We start from the raw sequence: 22,306 nt of genomic DNA, 5'->3' as shown, positions 1-22,306 counted from the left end.
CTTGGCCTTGTCCATTGACCTCTTGCGCTCTCCAACGGCATTCACCTTGTCCACGATGTCTTGCCATATTCAATTTTTGGTGCCCAATGACATGTTGTAGATGACGAACAGTTGTTGATGGTGTTCTATCACCTCCGTAACTAGGATCCTGTTTTCCTGTGGAATGAACTTCGTCTTCCTCTTCTTGTCCTTGCCCTTCCCTGTCCCTGAGGTCCCAGGCTGGTCATCCGGGGTGCTTGTGGGGTTGTGCTCGGCCTCGGCGCCTGCTCCGGCTGCCCCCATGGTGCGTGGGTGTTGGTCAGTTTGTGTTTGAGTGTTTTTTCTACTTTTATAGTGATTTTTCCTGGCTGCCATCTGTGTCTTGCAGGCCTGGCACTGCTCATCGCGCTTTGGCCCATCGCATGTTTTTTCGCGTTGAGGTTTGTGTTTTTATCTCCATCGAGGTGGTTGTATCACTGACATTTTTTCGGCAAACTATCTCATCATACCGCCTTGTTGTAAATTCCACGTTGACACAGTGTTATTTTACATTGATAGGCTGCGATGTGTATAGTTGGGTTAGCATTTTTTGGTGATGTTTAACACATGTTCTTGTGAATATCCCCCTCTGTGAGCTGAATCTTACCAACTTCCAATATTCAATTGCGCATTTTCAATGAATTCTGTTTTGGAGCATTCTAACCTGTTTTATTCACCTAGCGTTTAATACTGCAGTGCCGTTTTTAAGTACTATAAATTACCAGCCTTTATCCTCTAATATAATAATGCTTGATTTATCAACTCCGAATCTTGAAAAGACGATTTGGCTTTGCTGGGTTTCAAGCTCCTGATGTCTGCATTGAGCACTTACTTCACTGAGCCATCTTACAGACTGTAAACAAGTCCTTTTTTAAATATTAAAACATACCACCAGCAGTGCGTGTACATGTGGCATTGTTAGGCGGATGTTTGCTGTTGATAACTGTTTGAAGTTGAATCGTGATAGAGAGGATCGACTGCAAATGGAGGGTGGTTATTTTTTAGATGCTCAAAGTCAGGATGAGTTTCCAGCTCTTATCAAAACACAACTGAATTAACACCAACGAGGCTGGGTCAGGGCCGGCGCTAAGCATGGGCAGTGTGGGCAGCTGCGCAGGGGCCCGCACTCAGTTCAAACATGGGGCTCTCCTCTGTCAGAAAGGCTGCACTTTCATAGTCAGCCCACCTACTCCTTCAGGGCCCCTCCACAAAGCGATCACATTGCCAATCTTAAGCGAGGTGTCTTGACCTTGCTGGTCAGGGCGTGGTAGCATTCCTGGGGCTGCAATGGTGGGGGGAGGGGAAAGACTAAGTAGGGATGTGGCAGCAGCAAAGTGGGCTCTTGGGGACGAGGGAGGGGCAGCACCGCTGTTAAAAACCTGTGGAGAAGTCTTGTCTGCCCTTTCGGTATTCGTTTCCAGGTACCAGACATTAACAGGTAAGGACAGGTTGATGAGGGAGGAGGAAGCATCCAGCTTAGACTGGCACAGTTGAGCAGTGTTTAGTAGCGTGTCTCACTACTGCTTCAGGCACAGGGAAGGTGTTTCCTCATCCCCTGGGGCTGGAAGCACTGGATCAGGCTGCAAAGTTAGGTGTGGGACATGGGCCAATTTCCAGTGCTGGGAAGTCCATGGCAGCTGTGCCTTGCAGCCCTCTATCAGGCTGCAAGGTCTAGAGTGGGCCTCTTTTACAGGGCTTTGTAGCCGTTATATAGTGCTATGAGGCCCAGGGCAGGGGGGCCCTGTCCTGTGCAACACAGCTCTATACTGTTGGATAACTAGATTTTCTTACACAGAGAGACTAGCATGTTTGCTTCCCAGCCCAGGTCACCAGTGCTAAACTTAAAGGGCTGTCTAGTAAATGCAGCTAGGTGCGGAAAACCTGTTAGTGAAGTTTCTTTAATTTTGCCAAGTCTTTGATTACATTATAGTCAAGTTTTCTTTTGTTTTTGCTTGTGGGCACTGTTCTCAAAAGATGAGGATTGTTTTATTGCAAAGCTACATTGTTTCTTTCTTATGTGTATTTTCTGAAATGATGTTTTAACACGTAATCATGCAGTACACCCAAATGCACACTACTCCAATCCGCACTACTCCAATCCACGCTATTCCACGCCAATCCACCTCACCTTACAACACACAAATCCACCCCACTTAATCCAATCCACCCCAGACCAATCCATACACCTCCACTCCACCACACTCCAATCGTCCCACTCTAGTCCAAAACAATCTGCCCCACTCCAATCTTGGCCACTCCATCCAAAAAAATCTGCTCCGCTCCATTCAGCACCATTCCATTAAGCCCCACTGCAATCTGCCTCACCCCGGTCTCCCCACTCCATCCCAATTCACCCCTCCAATCCACCACAATCAACCTGACTCCAATTCAACCCACCACAATCCAATACACCCTAATCCACCTCACCTCAACCCAATCCAATCCACCCCTCCCCAATCTGTCCAATTGCAATCCAATCCACCCCACTCCAATCCCCAAACATTTGCTCCACTTCAATCCAAAGCAATCTGCCCCATCCAATCCGAAACAATCTGTCCCATCCAATCCAAAACAATCTGCCGCACTCCAATCTGCCCCACTCCAAAACAACCTGCCCCACTCCAATCTGCACAACTCCAGTGTGCCCCATCCACTCCAAGACAATTTGTGCCACTCCAATCTGCCCCACTCCATCCAAAACAATCTGCCCCACTCCAATCTGCCCCACTCTAATCTGCCCCACTTTAATCCACCCCACTGCAATCCATCCCAATCCAATCCACCCCACTCCAATCTGCCTCATCCCAGTCCACCCATTCAATCCTAGTTCACTTCACTCCAATACACCACAATCCACCATACTCAAATCCAATCCACCCCACCCCACACCAATCCAACCCACCCCAATCCAATCTACCCCAATCCAATCCACCTCACCTCAATCCAATCCACCTCCTCCCCAATCCATCCCACAGCAATCCAGTCCACTCCACTCCACTCCAATCCCAAAACATCTTCCCCACAACAATCTGCCTCACTCAATCCAAAACAATTCGCCCCACTCCAACCCAAAACAATATGCTTCACTTCAACTTACAGCTAGCTGCCATACTCCAGTGCAACAAAATGTGCCCCACTCCAATCAGCTCCAATTTAAAACCACCTGGCCTACTCCACTCTGAACCAATCTAGTCTGCCCTAATCCAATCCAAAACAATTCGGCCCACTCCAAAACACCCCAATCCAATCCAATCCATCCCACCCCAATCCAAACCACCCCACCCCCCACTAATCTAATACACCCTTCTTAAATTCGCCCTACTCCAATCCACCTCAATCCAATCCTTCTCACCCCATTTCAATCCACTACACTCCAATCAAATGAATCCACCTCACTCCACCCCAATCTACTCCAATCTAATTCACTCACTAGCTCAATCCACTCCAACCTACTCCACCCGATACCACCCCATTCCACTCTATGGCACTCCACTCCACAACTCTGCACTCTACAATATTCTCTGCCACTGAATCACTGAACTCTACTCCCCTCTACTCAACTGTATGACACTCTACTCCACCTTCTCCACTCAACAACACTCTACTCCAACAAATCCAGTCTATGACACTCTACTCCTACCACTCCCCTCAAGGCTACTCCATTGCCACTATCTTTTAACCATGCTGAAGAGCAGCCACACATGCGTACAACAACACAGCACATACACATTGCCAAAGACAATAGTTCTTATAGGAGAGACCTATTGACTTTGCCAATGCTTGGTAACAGTGATGTTATTCTGATCCTTTTTCTAGAATATTTAGCATGTTAAGATGCACACAACTCATTGGGTATTAATGTAGTGGTGAAACGCACAATATCTATGTGGTGGTTTGTCAAAGGTATTTTTAGCTGTCATTTGAATTATCACTTACATATAATAGTGTTTCATTCCACTTTTTCTAAGTAGTTACTATTATACTATTTAATGATGCTCATATAATGGACCCAGGAAAGACGATTGTGCCTTGCATAAATTCAAACTCCTGATCTGCAGTTATACAGCCAGGGTGCAACTCACAAAACTATTCTGCTATCAACCGCTTGCCTCCTCCCCAGGCTTTGTTTATGTAAAGATTTGGTATCCAATCCTTCACCCCTCCTGCAATCTACATAGAAACTGCAAATTGCCTATGATAGTTTATATGCAGGAAGGTCCCCCTTCCTGCTCATAAAAAATCATTAAAAAAAATGCTGTTTTGCAACTTTAATATGTGCTGCATTTAGCAGCACACACAGAAGTTACAAAACAGCATTACAAGATTCCCTTCAACACAGGCACCCCCTTGCATTATGGTGCAAGGGTGCCTGTGTTGGCGTTAGGCAGCTAAATTTAGCACCAGCGCAGGGGAAATGCAGGGCTACATCTTATTCTTGAAAATATGGTGCAGCCCTGCGTTTTCAGAAGCGTGGCGTTAGCAATGTTTCCTTGACGCTATAATTCTCCAGTCTGTTGTACATATACCCATAGGTGTCTTCAGCAATAACAAAGATGATCAATAGTCCTGTGATGTAGGTTTTCTAGGATATAAAAACTTGTGATTTCACATTCAAATTAGAGGGGCCTCACATCTTCCCTTTCGCCCAGTGCCTCACAAGTCCTAGGACCAGCCCTGGGCTGGGTTTAAAAGCTGCTTTTGGTTGCTTTTGTCTCTAACCAAGCAATAGCGATAATTATCGCTATTGCTTGGTAATATGCCCCTTGGTGCCTTGTTGTCTGTGTTTGTGTTGACACGCACTGCCATTTAAGTCATGTTCTGCCCCATGACTGATGTAAAAGTGAAGTCCTTCTTCTCTGTCACCTAAAATGTCCCCGGTTTTGGTATTCAAAATCTGGTCGCCCAAAGTAACTTGAGTGGGCAGTTGCTCGTTACAAAGTAGCGACTGAGCAGCTGGGGATGCCATACACATGTGTATACAGGGAGGCTCGAACATCCTGTGATTTTGGGCAAATCACTTAACCCCCATGCCTAAAATGGATGTGTCAGTCTGTTCCACAACTGGTGCTCATGTAAAGCACTCCGATGCGTTAGGTCAAGTTCAGGCTTATGTAAAACTGAAACAAAAAAAATGTGTACTGAATTGCAATGTGGGTGTGGTGCTCTGTCTTGTTAATCCCACATATGCATAGTGGCAGGCGTGCGGACAAAAGCATGAAAAGTAGCAATGGGCTATAGGTGGTGTAGGTACGGCGAGCTGAAAGAAAACCAAAAGTAGTGCGCCAAATGTGAACAAGTGGCAAAAAATTAACTGATCCATGTAAACTGGGTAAGTCGCATGGGTAGAAAAAAAGCAGCAAAAAGACAGGTCAAAGTCAGCTATAAGGGACCAAAGAAGAGGAAGATATTAAGAGGGGCACTGTAAGGAGAGAATTAAAAGAGATAGGCATGGCCAAACTTCACAGAGAACCTACACCAAGCGTAGCAAAGCAGTGCTTGCGAACTGCTATACTCGACCCGTAAAAGGAATTCAACGCTTGGAATACGAATATCCTTCTTTCCGGTACTGTATAGATTATGTGGCTACCACTCCCAAAGAAATTGCAAGTATCTGCAATTCCACATTTGGCTGTTTGTGAAAGCTCTAATTTAAAGGCTCATTATGGTTAAAACACTATTGTTTCATGAAATTACATATTTTCAGGTGGAACCCATTTATTGTGATTTAATCACCATGGAAACAGTCATAAATGTGCTATGTGCCCAACTTCCTCCCTTAGTAACCAATAAGGAACTGGTGGTCAAGCTTTCTGTAGCAAAGTACCTGATGCTAGAAACTAAAACAGGGGTCTGTTTTAGTGGTCAAAACGACCATAGATGCGAGCCATATGCCCCTAGAGTGTCTCCCATGCCAGAATTTTACAAGGTTCCAAGATATTTTAAAGTAACTATTTCTATATGTTTTATCTACTTTCTTTGATTTGTTTATCTGTCAGATTTATTTGATTATTTGTGAAGTTTTATGTAATGCATACAAGGTTCAAGAACCAGAAAGAAACTAACTTGAAACAAACATATTGCAAGCAAAAAATGCAGAACCACAAAATTATAAAACAATACATCAAACAAACTATGACCATAGCAATATATTCAGCATTAGTAAAATGTAATAGGAAGTGTACGGAGGGGACATATACATAATTTACAAGGATCTAAACGTAAAAATCAAGGGCCTGATTAGGATGGCGAGCGGACTCAAGTCCGTCTGCCACCCTAACGGAGATGGGACCATCCGACAAAGGGGGTCATTAGGATGGCGGGCGGACAACCTTTCGTGGAATGGGACTGCCGGCCATTGGTGTGGGGGTCCCTTTGCTAACATTAGGATGCACCTACCACACTGGCGTGCGCATCCTGCATTCTTGACATTGCGGTGGGTGGTACTCTCAGCACCGTCCACAGCAATGCCTAGAAGGCATGTTGTGCACTTCAATTTCCCGAGCAGTTGCCGGGCGAGGTGAGGTTTTCACCCACACAAAGCTGGGTGAGTATCACTGTGAGGAAATGCCTCTTTGTGATGAAGCTAATATGCTTTTTTGTAATGCGAAACGTAAGTTGTTCTCGCAGGTGTGTTCTGTCTTGATGGTGTATGTGGGGTTATGTGGACTCCTGTGTGTTAATGCATACATGGTATTTTTTGTTTTCTTGACAGGTAGAAGATTCCTTTCCTGTCTTCAGTGGACTTAGAGGTTCCAAGTCTCGGGGTGGTACTTGTCTTCCTTAAAGTACACTGCACAATTTTGATGTTATTTCATATTTGTACACCCTTCACACCGTGGTGCAGTAGCCTGCCATCTCCAAGGTCCTGATGAAAGCTGGAGTAACACTCCATCGAGCTGAAACTAGTTGAGCATTCTGCACAGCGCCATAATGTAGTTTTACTTACTCACTACCAGGCGTGTTTTTAATCTTGACACCTACACTTTCCTCGACAAACAATCTATTTAGTCTAGGTAGTCATTTTTAATAAGCACCTTTTCCATAGCACTGCACTTTTTCTGTACTATACTTTGGGCACAACTGTGGCAAAATACGCCGTTTTCCATTTCTGCACCGCTACATGGGCGGTATATGGAGCGACTGTCCACCCCCACATGATGATATGCCGCAATGAGGGTGGTCTGATGGGATTTTTCTAGCCCAGTGTGACCCAACACACTTTTCCACATGGATATCCTTGTGATCCCTGTTCTCCATTCAAGACAGCACACTACTATTTGACCTGGTCTCCTATTTCTGTGTTTTGTATCTATTGTATAGGGGCATGAGTTGACAGGTCATTAAATTATTCCCCCTTTGACCCTCTGCACACTTGTTTTTGCAGTATTTAGAGCAACTTTTTGTTGCGGGTCTTTTCCAAATGCAAACTTATCTGTTGTTTGCATCTTTTAGCTCACCCAATCTAATTGTGTGTGATTCCGTCTGCTCACATGCCGTTATTCCTGCCTTAAGTTTGACCCTTGCTTTGTTGAACTTCTCCTGGCCGGGCACTTGGATTGTCTTCCAGTGCCGCGGCCCTTCACCTTGCTAGTTTATTATACCCATGCAGCCTCTGTGGTTACAGCACTTTCTTAGATAAAACTAATATTGATTCTCTTGACTCATACTACACAAATTGTTAAAAACTTGTTACTCCCAGATCTTTACTTTCACTATACATGTTGTTTGCAGCACATCGACCAGACACTACCTATCTGGAGATTTACTATTCTTTTTCCAATTAACCGCGGCGATCCACTGATTTTGTGATCATTGAAAGGGGGTTAATTTAGCCCCTACATTTAGCACAGGTGCAGCTGAAGGACTGGGTTCTTTAAGACCCAGCGGTGCCAGGGCACAACACCTGAAACCTTCGTGGGTAACCTGCTCCGGCGTACGAATCACAGAGACACGGGACACTTCCTTCGGCGTCAAAGATTCAAGGTTTATTTGCTGCAGGGAACACAGATATCACAGGAAGTACATCAAGTGTAGTTTGGGGAGACTGCTTCAAATTGGTTCTGTGGATCGCTCCTTTTATACAGTTTTTACCCATAAGACAACATGGCACACAAAGGTTTACAACCCGGTTCCCACCATTATCCCCCAGAGGGGTCGCTTTGGTCACTTTGAAACACATGAGGTCCGGAACATAAGTGCGGAAACATTTGGCAGTTCCCAACTGTAAAAACCCATCTTCCCACCATTAGCGAATTCCAATCAGCAGTAAAACAGATCGAAATAGGAACAAGGACAGGTGTAGAGGAAGACGGAGACAGTGGGGAGATCGGAAAGGGTGTAAAAGGGGAGGTATCGGGAAACACGAGATACAGGCATCAAAGGGACGTGCCTAATGAGATGCACGGCTGAGACAATAAGTCCGTGCGGCAAGATGAGCCTCGAGCGGCGCCATCTGCTTTACAGTAGCATCCCCCTCGTCATAAAGACACTTACAAAGAACATGTGTCTTCCGCAAATATCTTGGGAGTCCCAGGGTCGCGAAGCGGACAGCGTCCGTTCGCTGGCTACTTGAGGGCAAGAGACAAAATGGATGCCGTATCTAAGATGGAACCCGTGTGTACAGATAGAAATACCCACGTAACAGACGAACGGTTTAGGTTAGCACAGCAAAACTGCGTACACCCACTAAACTCGTCATTTGCGGTTCATAGATACCAGACTCGACCATATTCGTGCGAGTCAAATGCACCACTTACAATTGTCACGGAACCTCAGACGCTCCTTTTGCCCTCATGTAGGCAAGCACTAGTCGGAATCATATTCGATATTCATCAGACCATCGAGATGTTGCTGTAGCATAGCTCTGTCCAACCGAGTCCCCTTGGTAACAGGTGGTTGTCTCATACACGTTGTAGCACAGAGGCCACATAAGGCAGGACCACACTGCACACAAAGGCAACACGTGAACAGGAACACTACAACGACTCCGATGATCATCAGAATCTTCCAACCCCAAGTCGACATCAGGCCCCAAAACCACCCAAGTAGCGTCCAATCCCCTACATCCACGTGTATGGATTCAGAGATCTTATGCAACCTCGAGATGGCTTGATAGACAGTTGGAGCATTATCTGGAATGAAAATGCAGCAGCTCGAATGGATCACCTTACATACCCCACCTCGATCTGCTAAGATGACATCTAAAACCATACGGTTTTGTAACGTCATAAGTCTATCCGCCTGAAGTTCTGTGGTGATATTACCAAGGGCACTGGCAGTAATATTAGCTGTCGATTCTACCACTCGAGTCAACTGTCTCAGGTTCCTACTATTAACCATAGGTCCCCAAAACGGGAGGAAACCCTTGAAAAAGTCTCCTGCCTCTTGACCGGCAGTATCCTCTTCGCTAATTACGCCTCGCACAACTCTAGTCTTATGATAATCGGCATCTACAGTGAACGTCGGAGGCAACAGATTTGCAATGAAGCATGAGCCCATGAAGTCAGCGGGCAACCATGCGTATGCACGATCATAGCAGATAAAGTATGTACCCTTGGCAGCCAGAAACACAGGGGACGAGAACATTGGCAGAATGTAATTTTCAGTGCAAGCACTTGCTCCAAGTCGGGCTTGCAATCTTCGGCCACGACCCATAAGACAAAAATTACCAGTGTGGGGTACGACCCATATTGGAGGCGAGCTTTTAAGCTGCTTTTCGCTAGTGAACGCACTATATTCACCTCTACTTAGGACCCTATAGGCCTGTACCCCTTCTTCGGGAATAAGCGAGGGATCATAGATATCGCTATCTAAATCCTCTATGGCTATCGACAAAGGTTTTTGATACGAGGTAGGACCAGAGTAGGGAGAACGTGGTTCTCGAATGGGGTGGAAACCCAGTGCGCTTCGAAACATTGTCTGAAATGCTCGAGCAGACCCTTGGGAACTATACGGTAACACCAGATATGGAATTCCCTTATCCGTAGTATGTGGCATCAACCCACACACCCAACAATTAGTAGTGTTAACCACTAACTGATGCTGATGGAGGAGCTGAATAAAGGAATTGTTGCGGAATTCTACACGTCTAGCCTGTTCGTGTTCCGGTAACATGTGAAAGGAATGAGGAGAAACAGTAGAGGCAAGTTTGGGGTCAGGAGTAGGGGTAGGCGTAGCAGAAGGTAAAAAGTAAGACATCGTGTAATACACCCCACCCGCCAATAATGCAGAAGCAGTCAAAAACAATACAAACAGTTGGAATCTAAAACATTTAGTACGACTGAGTTGCTGCAGCTTGAATCTGTGAACCTGAGCTCCTTCCAAATCATTCAGCTTCGAGAATGCCATTCCCTACGACCGTCCGCAACGTTTCTTGACGCACTTCGTTCTGTGCAGTAATAGTCAATCCCTAGGAGTTCCCAGGAACCGACGGCCTTTAACCTAGCGTCAAGACCTACTATCCAGAAGGAAGTACGCGCGCGGCCCTACGGCCTTCAATGCACAATATGTATATATGCAAAAACAAAGTCTCTCAGCTGTAAAAACAAAAGTATAAGGAATGAAGCTCAATATGTGTACAAAATAATTACAGTAATATGAATGTTCAAACTGATCACGGAAAACGGGATAATACAGTTGTCAATACAGAAAAGCAGGATCTTTTATTAGTCTTTAGTGCGAGATCGTAGAAAGTATCGAGTTTTCCCAGGACGTGTCTGTTCGTCAAACAAAGGATCCATTGAGGGGACAGCGTCCTGTTGATCAGCTGAATGTTTTGATCTTGAGTCTTTTGCTGACAATTGTTCGACAGTGTCTCTCTGCTGCACTGAGGATTCTCCGACAGGCTGTGCGTCGCTAAAAGGCACAAACGCCGGCAATACTTCGGTTTCAGTTGATGCAATGCCTTTCCTCACCCACGAGTCTGCTGGCAACGGAATGGGGACTTTCTTGGTGTGCGTGGCATGCACCCAATTCTTCCGCCCCTCAAGACGAATTGCAGTTCTCGTGGCAAGGAGGACCTGGTAGGGTCCGGTAAACCTCGGGTCCAGGTTATTCTTGCGTGAAAAATTTCTCGTCACCACCCAGTCTCCGGGCTGGAGCTGGTGGCCTGGACCCTTCGTCTGCGTCGGCAATGCTTCGTGAACCTGTTGGTGAATTAACCTCAGTTTAGCAGTCAAGTCATGTAGATAATCGATCAACATTGGGTACTCAAGATCACGAAAAACACCTGGCCTAGGAACCCCCCATACATTCGCAGGACGGCCGAACACTATTTCATAGGGACTAAGCCCTACTCGGGAGTGTACAGTCGCCCTAGTTGACAGTAATGCTAGAGGTAAAGCATCAGGCCACGAAAGACCAGTCGTAGCCTGAATCTTTGCCAGTTTTAGTTTAAGGGTGCCATTGTACCCTTCGACCAAACCAGCTGACTGGGGATGATTGGCGCTGTGGAATTTCTGATTAATTCCAAGGCCCTTACACACACTCTTCATCACACTACCCACAAACTCACTTCCGTTATCTGACCACACGACTCTAGGCATTCCATACCGAGGAAAATATTCCTTCAGTAGGATTTTCGCAGTAGACAAAGCAGTATTGTCTTTGAGAGGATAAGCCTCGATCCATCGGGAGAATGCGCAAACCCCAACTAAAACGTATTTCAGGTTATTGCATCTCTCCATATGGATGAAGTCCAATTGAATCACCTCAAAGGGATATGAAGGGGGAGCAAAACTGCCAGGAGGAGTTGGGGTTCCTTTGCCAGGATTGTACATCATGCACACCATACAATTCTTCACCAGACGTTCAGCACATTTCGTGATACCATCATTCTTCCACACAGGAGACAATAGTTTGCAAATACCTTTCGCGCTAATATGTGCTAACCCATGCGCCATTGTCACAACGGCCAGCACATACGCATCCGGTAACATCCATCTCTTCTGATCAGACAAATCAATCCAACAACCATTCGCATCCAACTTTCCCGTACTTTCTTTCCACTTCGTCTTTTCAGTGTCGGTGGCTTCATTCTGAATTGCTTTCACACTCTCGATAGTGTCCTCACACATACTCAATTCTGTAGGCCACCTAACCGAACTCGTCACATACATTCGAGTGCTAAGGTTTCGGGCAGTCTCCTTAGCAATCTCATCCGCAAATGCATTACCACGACCAACATCATCCGTCACCTTACGATGCGCACTACATTTGACAATCGCAACTTGCGTAGGCAACGTCAGGGCATCCAAGAGATCATTCACCAGCTGTCCATGCTGAATCTTCGTACCATGCGACGTCAAGAAACCTCTCTCTCTCCACAATCGTCCAAAACTGTGTGCGACGCCAAATGCGTATTGGCTGTCGGTAAACACATTCACACGTTTCCCTTTCGCTAACACACACGCTCTAGTAAGAGCAATCAGCTCTGCAGCTTGGGCAGAATTCTGATTTAATCTTGCAGTCTCAACAACAGTATGCAATGTTACAACAGCATAAGCACAAGTCACATCGCCATTCGGCAACTTAAAACATGACCAATCCACATACAATGTACCATCCGGATCTTCCAATGGGGTGTTTTTAAGGTCCACTCGACCTTTTGTTTCCTCCTCTGTCCTCAAGTAGCAATCATGTTCTGCTACTTCATCCGACTCTGCGCTAATTGGTAACAAAGTCGCCGGGTTCAGAACATTACAACGTTTTATTTGAATGTGGCTCGCCAACAGCGTCAACTCGTACCCAGACAACCTCGCACTCGTCAAGTGCTGAGTTTTCGTTCGATTCAAAAGAGTATCGACTGCATGCGGAACCATCACCGTAAGCATATTATCCATGACCAATCCTGCTGATTGTCGGATGGAGACCGCGGCTGCCGCTGTTGCTCGTAAACAACTCGGCAATGCTCTAGCTACCGGGTCCAAGGTCGAGGAAAAATATGCACATGGACGTTGCTTACCACCAAAAGGTTGTGTTAAGACACTCAAAGCACAACCTTCCCTCTCGTGAACATATAACGTAAACGGCTTACTGTAGTCAGGAGTACCTAACACAGGAGCCGAACACAATGAATCACGCAATTCAGAAAAACTTTTCTGACATTCCTCCGTCCATGGTAAGGGAGTCGACACATCCTTGCACGTAAGAGCCACCAATGGTTTCGCTAGCAATGAAAAATTAGGAATCCATTGCCTGCAGTACGATGTAATACCTAGAAAGGCACGTACATCTCTTTGGGTTGTTGGCACAGCCATTCGTGCAATCGCTGCAATTCTCTCTGGGGTCAACCTCCTTCCCTCCTTTGACAATAAGTGACCTAGGTAGGTTACTTCTTGACAACAATACTGGAGTTTAGTAGGTGACACCTTGTGATTTAACTCACAGAGATGTTGCAGCAATGACACCGTAGCAATTTTACAAATGTCCTGAGTATCAGCAGCCACCAATAAGTCGTCGACGTATTGGATTAAGGCCGCACCAACCGGCAACCTAAACGCATCCAGTTGACCCTTCAAGGCTTGACTGTAAATCGATGGACTTTCACAGTAGCCCTGAGGAGCGCGTTTGAACCGGAAGCTGCGTCCACCAAGAGAGAAACCGAAAAGGTCTCTGCTTTCCTCGGCAATCGGGATGCTGAAAAACGCATTTTTCAAGTCAATCACCGAAAACCATGATGCAGAAGCTGGAATCAGAGTCAGTAGCGCCGTGATGTCAGGCACAACGGGGAATTGAGGAACAACAATTTTATTCACTTCCCGTAAGTCGATAACAAAACGATAAACAGGCGGTTTCGAAGGATCAGTACGTTTAAGAATGGGCAGTACAGGGCTATTGCATACGTTTCCCCGAGTCTCCTCAATAACATCTTTCTCGATCAAATCATAGATGATCGCTAACAGTTCTCGTTCACCATCAAGGGAGATACGATATTGGGGAATACGTGGCAATCGCACATTAGATTTCAACTGAACAACATAAGGGGAGATATCAAGTAGGCCCACATCGTTTGGACCTGTTGCCCACAAAGACGCAGGAAGAGAACTCAATTCCGGTGGGAGCTTGTCGAGAGACAAGTACATGGGAGAGACAACCCTCTCTCCTAACGTAAGCTGTACTCCCGCAGGAGAACAATACAAAGTCGCATACAAACGTTTAAGCAAATCCAGGCCCAAAAGATTTTCGCCACACCCGGTGGTTAGAATCAACGGAGCTTCTAGCTCACGTGGCCCAATTTTAAGGGGCAAAGGGCGTGAAACTGGATTGCTAACGGGGGCGCCAGAGAATCCAACGGAAACATTTGTTAAGCCAGACAAAGGTGCGCCAGGGAGTTTCGAATGCTTAATGGAACTTTTCGCTGCACCAGTGTCCAACAGAAAAGGCTCAACGACGCCCGATGTAACAACTGCGACGTAAGGCCCTCTCTGATCAACCGGAACTGATACCACTCCCTCTCCTTGTCTTTGGCTGTCCTAGTAATTACTGTCGTCAGTTCCCTGATCGACGTAATAATCATCTACATTGTACTGCGCAGATCGTCCTTGCGACGATCCACGTTGATCGAAACAATTATCGGAATTAGATGAGTTATCTGAGCGATCGTTCTGAGCACCACGACCTCTACCACGTGATGCCTGCTGCGAACCACCACGACCACCTCTAGATGAGTTACCACTATTACGTTCATTGAGAACGGGACAATTGAATTTAATGTGACCCTCTTGTCTGCAATAAGCACATTGATTGTACCCTAACGAAGATCTTTGGGAAGAGGAGTCATTACGATTTTGAGATCTATTTGATTGCGACTGCGATCTATTCTGTTGCGAATTAGTCTGATTTGAACGCGGAGGATACGCTTGCTGAAGCAACACTTTAGTTTTCAGCTCTTTCGTCTTTTTATCAGCACGGTCGCTCTCTTCTTTCTCTCTATTCTCATAATATTGTGCCGTAGCCAATATCTGAGCTGAAGTAGAAACGGCCCATGCACTTTCCGAATTCTTTAATTTATTGCTCAAATCGGGCAATAAGTTCGAAACAAATTTATCCACAAACAACCTTTGACCACCCTCAGTACTCATATCCTGACCACTATGATCGATGAATGCCTCCTCGAACCTCGTAAAGAAGTCGGAAACACTCTCGTCCTTCTTTTGCCTACAAGCTGACAATTTGTCCCAATTTACCCATATAGCTGGCATAAGAGTTTTCATTAGCGTTATAATTCTTTGAGGAAGGGCAGTAATCAACTGCTCGGGTTTAGCACCACCAACTTGTCACGCATCTGCCGCTACAATGGCAGCCCAAGCACCACCTAATTCGTTTGCGTGATTTTCCTGACGAATCTTAGCCCATACCGGTTGCGGTACGACATTGCCGAACAACATATCGATATCGGCTAGATTCATTACCGTAGCATCTACGAGCTGCGACAATTCTTTGTAATACCCTGCAGGATTCTTGCGAGGGTCAGGCAAAGATTGCCTGACCCTCGCAGATGTTGTAGGTTCTTCTTCACAGAGAACCTACACCAAGCGTAGCAAAGCAGTGCTTGCGAACTGCTATACTCGACCCGTAAAAGGAATTCAACGCTTGGAATACGAATATCCTTCTTTCCGGTACTGTATAGATTATGTGGCTACCACTCCCAAAGAAATTGCAAGTATCTGCAATTCCACATTTGGCTGTTTGTGAAAGCTCTAATTTAAAGGCTCATTATGGTTAAAACACTATTGTTTCATGAAATTACATATTTTCAGGTGGAACCCATTTATTGTGATTTAATCACCATGGAAACAGTCATAAATGTGCTATGTGCCCTACTTCCTCCCTTAGTAACCAATAAGGAACTGGTGGTCAAGCTTTCTGTAGCAAAGTACCTGATGCTAGAAACTAAAACAGGGGTCTGTTTTAGTGGTCAAAACGACCATAGATGCGAGCCATATGCCCCTAGAGTGTCTCCCATGCCAGAATTTTACAAGGTTCCAAGATATTTTAAAGTAACTATTTCTATATGTTTTATCTACTTTCTTTGATTTGTTTATCTGTCAGATTTATTTGATTATTTGTGAAGTTTTATGTAATGCATACAAGGTTCAAGAACCAGAAAGAAACTAACTTGAAACAAACATATTGCAAGCAAAAAATGCAGAACCACAAAATTATAAAACAATACATCAAACAAACTATGACCATAGCAATATATTCAGCATTAGTAAAATGTAATAGGAAGTGTACGGAGGGGACATATACATAATTTACAAGGATCTAAACGTAAAAATCAAGGGCCTGATTAGGATGGCGAGCGGACTCAAGTACGTCTGCCACCCTAACGGAGATGGGACCATCCGACAAAGGGGGTCATTAGGATGGCGGGCGGACAACCTTTCGTGGAATGGGACTGCCGGCCATTGGTGTGGGGGTCCCTTTGCTAACATTAGGATGCACCTACCACACTGGCGTGCGCATCCTGCATTCTTGACATTGCGGTGGGTGGTACTCTCAGCACCGTCCACAGCAATGCCTAGAAGGCATGTTGTGCACTTCAATTTCCCGAGCAGTTGCCGGGCGAGGTGAGGTTTTCACCCACACAAAGCTGGGTGAGTATCACTGTGAGGAAATGCCTCTTTGTGATGAAGCTAATATGCTTTTTTGTAATGCGAAACGTAAGTTGTTCTCGCAGGTGTGTTCTGTCTTGATGGTGTATGTGGGGTTATGTGGACTCCTGTGTGTTAATGCATACATGGTATTTTTTGTTTTCTTGACAGGTAGAAGATTCCTTTCCTGTCTTCAGTGGACTTAGAGGTTCCAAGTCTCGGGGTGGTACTTGTCTTCCTTAAAGTACACTGCACAATTTTGATGTTATTTCATATTTGTACACCCTTCACACCGTGGTGCAGTAGCCTGCCATCTCCAAGGTCCTGATGAAAGCTGGAGTAACACTCCATCGAGCTGAAACTAGTTGACCATTCTGCACAGCGCCATAATGTAGTTTTACTTACTCACTACCAGGCGTGTTTTTAATCTTGACACCTACACTTTCCTCGACAAACAATCTCTTTAGTCTAGGTAGTCATTTTTAATAAGCACCTTTTCCATAGCACTGCACTTTTTCTGTACTATACTTTGGGCACAACTGTTGCAAAATACGCCGTTTTCCATTTCTGCACCGCTACATGGGCGGTATATGGAGCGACTGTCCACCCCCACATGATGATATGCCGCAATGAGGGTGGTCTGATGGGATTTTTCTAGCCCAGTGTGACCCAACACACTTTTCCACATGGATATCCTTGTGATCCCTGTTCTCCATTCAAGACAGCACACTACTATTTGACCTGGTCTCCTCTTTCTGTGTTTTGTATCTATTGTATAGGGGCATGAGTTGACAGGTCATTAAATTATTCCCCCTTTGACCCTCTGCACACTTGTTTTTGCAGTATTTAGAGCAACTTTTTGTTGCGGGTCTTTTCCAAATGCAAACTTATCTGTTGTTTGCATCTTTTAGCTCACCCAATCTAATTGTGTGTGATTCCGTCTGCTCACATGCCGTTATTCCTGCCTTAAGTTTGACCCTTGCTTTGTTGAACTTCTCCTGGCCGGGCACTTGGATTGTCTTCCAGTGCCGCGGCCCTTCACCTTGCTAGTTTATTATACCCATGCAGCCTCTGTGGTTACAGCACTTTCTTAGATAAAACTAATATTGATTCTCTTGACTCATACTACACAAATTGTTAAAAACTTGTTACTCCCAGATCTTTACTTTCACTATACATGTTGTTTGCAGCACATCGACCAGACACTACCTATCTGGAGATTTACTATTCTTTTTCCAATTAACCGCGGCGATCCACTGATTTTGTGATCATTGAAAGGGGGTTAATTTAGCCCCTACATTTAGCACAGGTGCAGCTGAAGGACTGGGTTCTTTAAGACCCAGCGGTGCCAGGGCACAACACCTGAAACCTTCGTGGGTAACCTGCTCCGGCGTACGAATCACAGAGACACGGGACACTTCCTTCGGCGTCAAAGATTCAAGGTTTATTTGCTGCAGGGAACACAGATATCACAGGAAGTACATCAAGTGTAGTTCGGGGAGACTGCTTCAAATTGGTTCTGTGGATCGCTCCTTTTATACAGTTTTTACCCATAAGACAACATGGCACACAAAGGTTTACAACCCGGTTCCCACCATTATCCCCCAGAGGGGTCGCTTTGGTCACTTTGAAACACATGAGGTCCGGAACATAAGTGCGGAAACATTTGGCAGTTCCCAACTGTAAAAACCCATCTTCCCACCATTAGCGAATTCCAATCAGCAGTAAAACAGATCGAAATAGGAACAAGGACAGGTGTAGAGGAAGACGGAGACAGTGGGGAGATCGGAAAGGGTGTAAAAGGGGAGGTATCGGGAAACACGAGATACAGGCATCAAAGGGACGTGCCTAATGAGATGCACGGCTGAGACAATAAGTCCGTGCGGCAAGATGAGCCTCGAGCGGCGCCATCTGCTTTACAGTAGCATCCCCCTCGTCATAAAGACACTTACAAAGAACATGTGTCTTCCGCAAATATCTTGGGAGTCCCAGGGTCACGAAGCGGACAGCGTCCGTTCGCTGGCTACTTGAGGGCAAGAGACAAAATGGATGCCGTATCTAAGATGGAACCCGTGGGTACAGATAGAAATACCCACGTAACAGACGAACGGTTTAGGTTAGCACAGCAAAACTGCGTACACCCACTAAACTCGTCATTTGCGGTTCATAGATACCAGACTTGACCATATTCGTGCGAGTCAAATGCACCACTTACAATTGTCACGGAACCTCAGACGCTCCTTTTGCCCTCATGTAGGCAAGCACTAGTCGGAATCATATTCGATATTCATCAGACCATCGAGATGTTGCTGTAGCATAGCTCTGTCCAACCGAGTCCCCTTGGTAACAGGTGGTTGTCTCATACACGTTGTAGCACAGAGGCCACATAAGGCAGGACCACACTGCACACAAAGGCAACACGTGAACAGGAACACTACAACGACTCCGATGATCATCAGAATCTTCCAACCCCAAGTCGACATCAGGCCCCAAAACCACCCAAGTAGCGTCCAATCCCCTACATCCACGTGTATGGATTCAGAGATCTTATGCAACCTCGAGATGGCTTGATAGACAGTTGGAGCATTATCTGGAATGAAAATGCAGCAGCTCGAATGGATCACCTTACATACCCCACCTCGATCTGCTAAGATGACATCTAAAACCATAGGGTTTTGTAACGTCATAAGTCTATCCGCCTGAAGTTCTGTGGTGATATTACCAAGGGCACTGGCAGTAATATTAGCTGTCGATTCTACCACTCGAGTCAACTGTCTCAGGTTCCTACTATTAACCATAGGTCCCCAAAACGGGAGGAAACCCTTGAAAAAGTCTCCTGCCTCTTGACCGGCAGTATCCTCTTCGCTAATTACGCCTCGCACAACTCTAGTCTTATGATAATCGGCATCTACAGTGAACGTCGGAGGCAACAGATTTGCAATGAAGCATGAGCCCATGAAGTCAGCGGGCAACCATGCGTATGCACGATCATAGCAGATAAAGTATGTACCCTTGGCAGCCAGAAACACAGGGGACGAGAACATTGGCAGAATGTAATTTTCAGTGCAAGCACTTGCTCCAAGTCGGGCTTGCGATCTTCGGCCACGACCCATAAGACAAAAATTACCAGTGTGGGGTACGACCCATATTGGAGGCGAGCTTTTAAGCTGCTTTTCGCTAGTGAACGCACTATATTCACCTCTACTTAGGACCCTATAGGCCTGTACCTCTTCTTCGGGAATAAGCGAGGGATCATAGATATCGCTATCTAAATCCTCTATGGCTATCGACAAAGGTTTTTGATACGAGGTAGGACCAGAGTAGGGAGAACGTGGTTCTCGAATGGGGTGGAAACCCAGTGCGCTTCGAAACATTGTCTGAAATGCTCGAGCAGACCCTTGGGAACTATACGGTAACACCAGATATGGAATTCCCTTATCCGTAGTATGTGGCATCAACCCACACACCCAACAATTAGTAGTGTTAACCACTAACTGATGCGGATGGAGGAGCTGAATAAAGGAATTGTTGCGGAATTCTACACGTCTAGCCTGTTCGTGTTCCGGTAACATGTGAAAGGAATGAGGAGAAACAGTAGAGGCAAGTTTGGGGTCAGGAGTAGGGGTAGGCGTAGCAGAAGGTAAAAAGTAAGACATCGTGTAATACACCCCACCCGCCAATAATGCAGAAGCAGTCAAAAACAATACAAACAGTTGGAATCTAAAACATTTAGTACGACTGAGTTGCTGCAGCTTGAATCTGTGAACCTGAGCTCCTTCCAAATCATTCAGCTTCGAGAATGCCATTCCCTACGACCGTCCGCAACGTTTCTTGACGCACTTCGTTCTGTGCAGTAATAGTCAATCCCTAGGAGTTCCCAGGAACCGACGGCCTTTAACCTAGCGTCAAGACCTACTATCCAGAAGGAAGTACGCGCGCGGCCCTACGGCCTTCAATGCACAATATGTATATATGCAAAAACAAAGTCTCTCAGCTGTAAAAACAAAAGTATAAGGAATGAAGCTCAATATGTGTACAAAATAATTACAGTAATATGAATGTTCAAACTGATCACGGAAAACGGGATAATACAGTTGTCAATACAGAAAAGCAGGATCTTTTATTAGTCTTTAGTGCGAGATCGTAGAAAGTATCGAGTTTTCCCAGGACGTGTCTGTTCGTCAAACAAAGGATCCATTGAGGGGACAGCGTCCTGTTGATCAGCTGAATGTTTTGATCTTGAGTCTTTTGCTGACAATTGTTCAACAGTGTCTCTCTGCTGCACTGAGGATTCTCCGACAGGCTGTGCGTCGCTAAAAGGCACAAACGCCGGCAATACTTCGGTTTCAGTTGATGCAATGCCTTTCCTCACCCACAAGTCTGCTGGCAACGGAATGGGGACTTTCTTGGTGTGCGTGGCATGCACCCAATTCTTCCGCCCCTCAAGACGAACTGCAGTTCTCGTGGCAAGGAGGACCTGGTAGGGTCCGGTAAACCTCGGGTCCAGGTTATTCTTGCGTGAAAAATTTCTCGTCACCACCCAGTCTCCGGGCTGGAGCTGGTGGCCTGGACCCTTCGTCTGCGTCGGCAATGCTTCGTGAACCTGTTGGTGAATTAACCTCAGTTTAGCAGTCAAGTCATGTAGATAATCGATCAACATTGGGTACTCAAGATCACGAAAAACACCTGGCCTAGGAACCCCCCATACATTCGCAGGACGGCCGAACACTATTTCATAGGGACTAAGCCCTACTCGGGAGTGTACAGTCGCCCTAGTTGACAGTAATGCTAGAGGTAAAGCATCAGGCCACGAAAGACCAGTCGTAGCCTGAATCTTTGCCAGTTTTAGTTTAAGGGTGCCATTGTACCCTTCGACCAAACCAGCTGACTGGGGATGATTGGCGCTGTGGAATTTCTGATTAATTCCAAGGCCCTTACACACACTCTTCATCACACTACCCACAAACTCACTTCCGTTATCTGACCACACGACTCTAGGCATTCCATACCGAGGAAAATATTCCTTCAGTAGGATTTTCGCAGTAGACAAAGCAGTATTGTCTTTGAGAGGATAAGCCTCGATCCATCGGGAGAATGCGCAAACCACAACTAAAACGTATTTCAGGTTATTGCATCTCTCCATATGGATGAAGTCCAATTGAATCACCTCAAAGGGATATGAAGGGGGAGCAAAACTGCCAGGAGGAGTTGGGGTTCCTTTGCCAGGATTGTACATCATGCACACCATACAATTCTTCACCAGACGTTCAGCACATTTCGTGATACCATCATTCTTCCACACAGGAGACAATAGTTTGCAAATACCTTTCGCGCTAATATGTGCTAACCCATGCGCCATTGTCACAACGGCCAGCACATACGCATCCGGTAACATCCATCTCTTCTGATCAGACAAATCAATCCAACAACCATTCGCATCCAACTTTCCCGTACTTTCTTTCCACTTCGTCTTTTCAGTGTCGGTGGCTTCATTCTGAATTGCTTTCACACTCTCGATAGTGTCCTCACACATACTCAATTCTGTAGGCCACCTAACCGAACTCGTCACATACATTCGAGTGCTAAGGTTTCGGGCAGTCTCCTTAGCAATCTCATCCGCAAATGCATTACCACGACCAACATCATCCGTCACCTTACGATGCGCACTACATTTGACAATCGCAACTTGCGTA

Source organism: Lissotriton vulgaris, chromosome 10 (genome assembly GCF_964263255.1).
Source record: "Lissotriton vulgaris chromosome 10, aLisVul1.2, whole genome shotgun sequence".
Lineage (NCBI taxonomy): Eukaryota > Metazoa > Chordata > Amphibia > Caudata > Salamandridae > Lissotriton > Lissotriton vulgaris.
Note: the sequence above shows the minus strand (reverse complement) of the source record.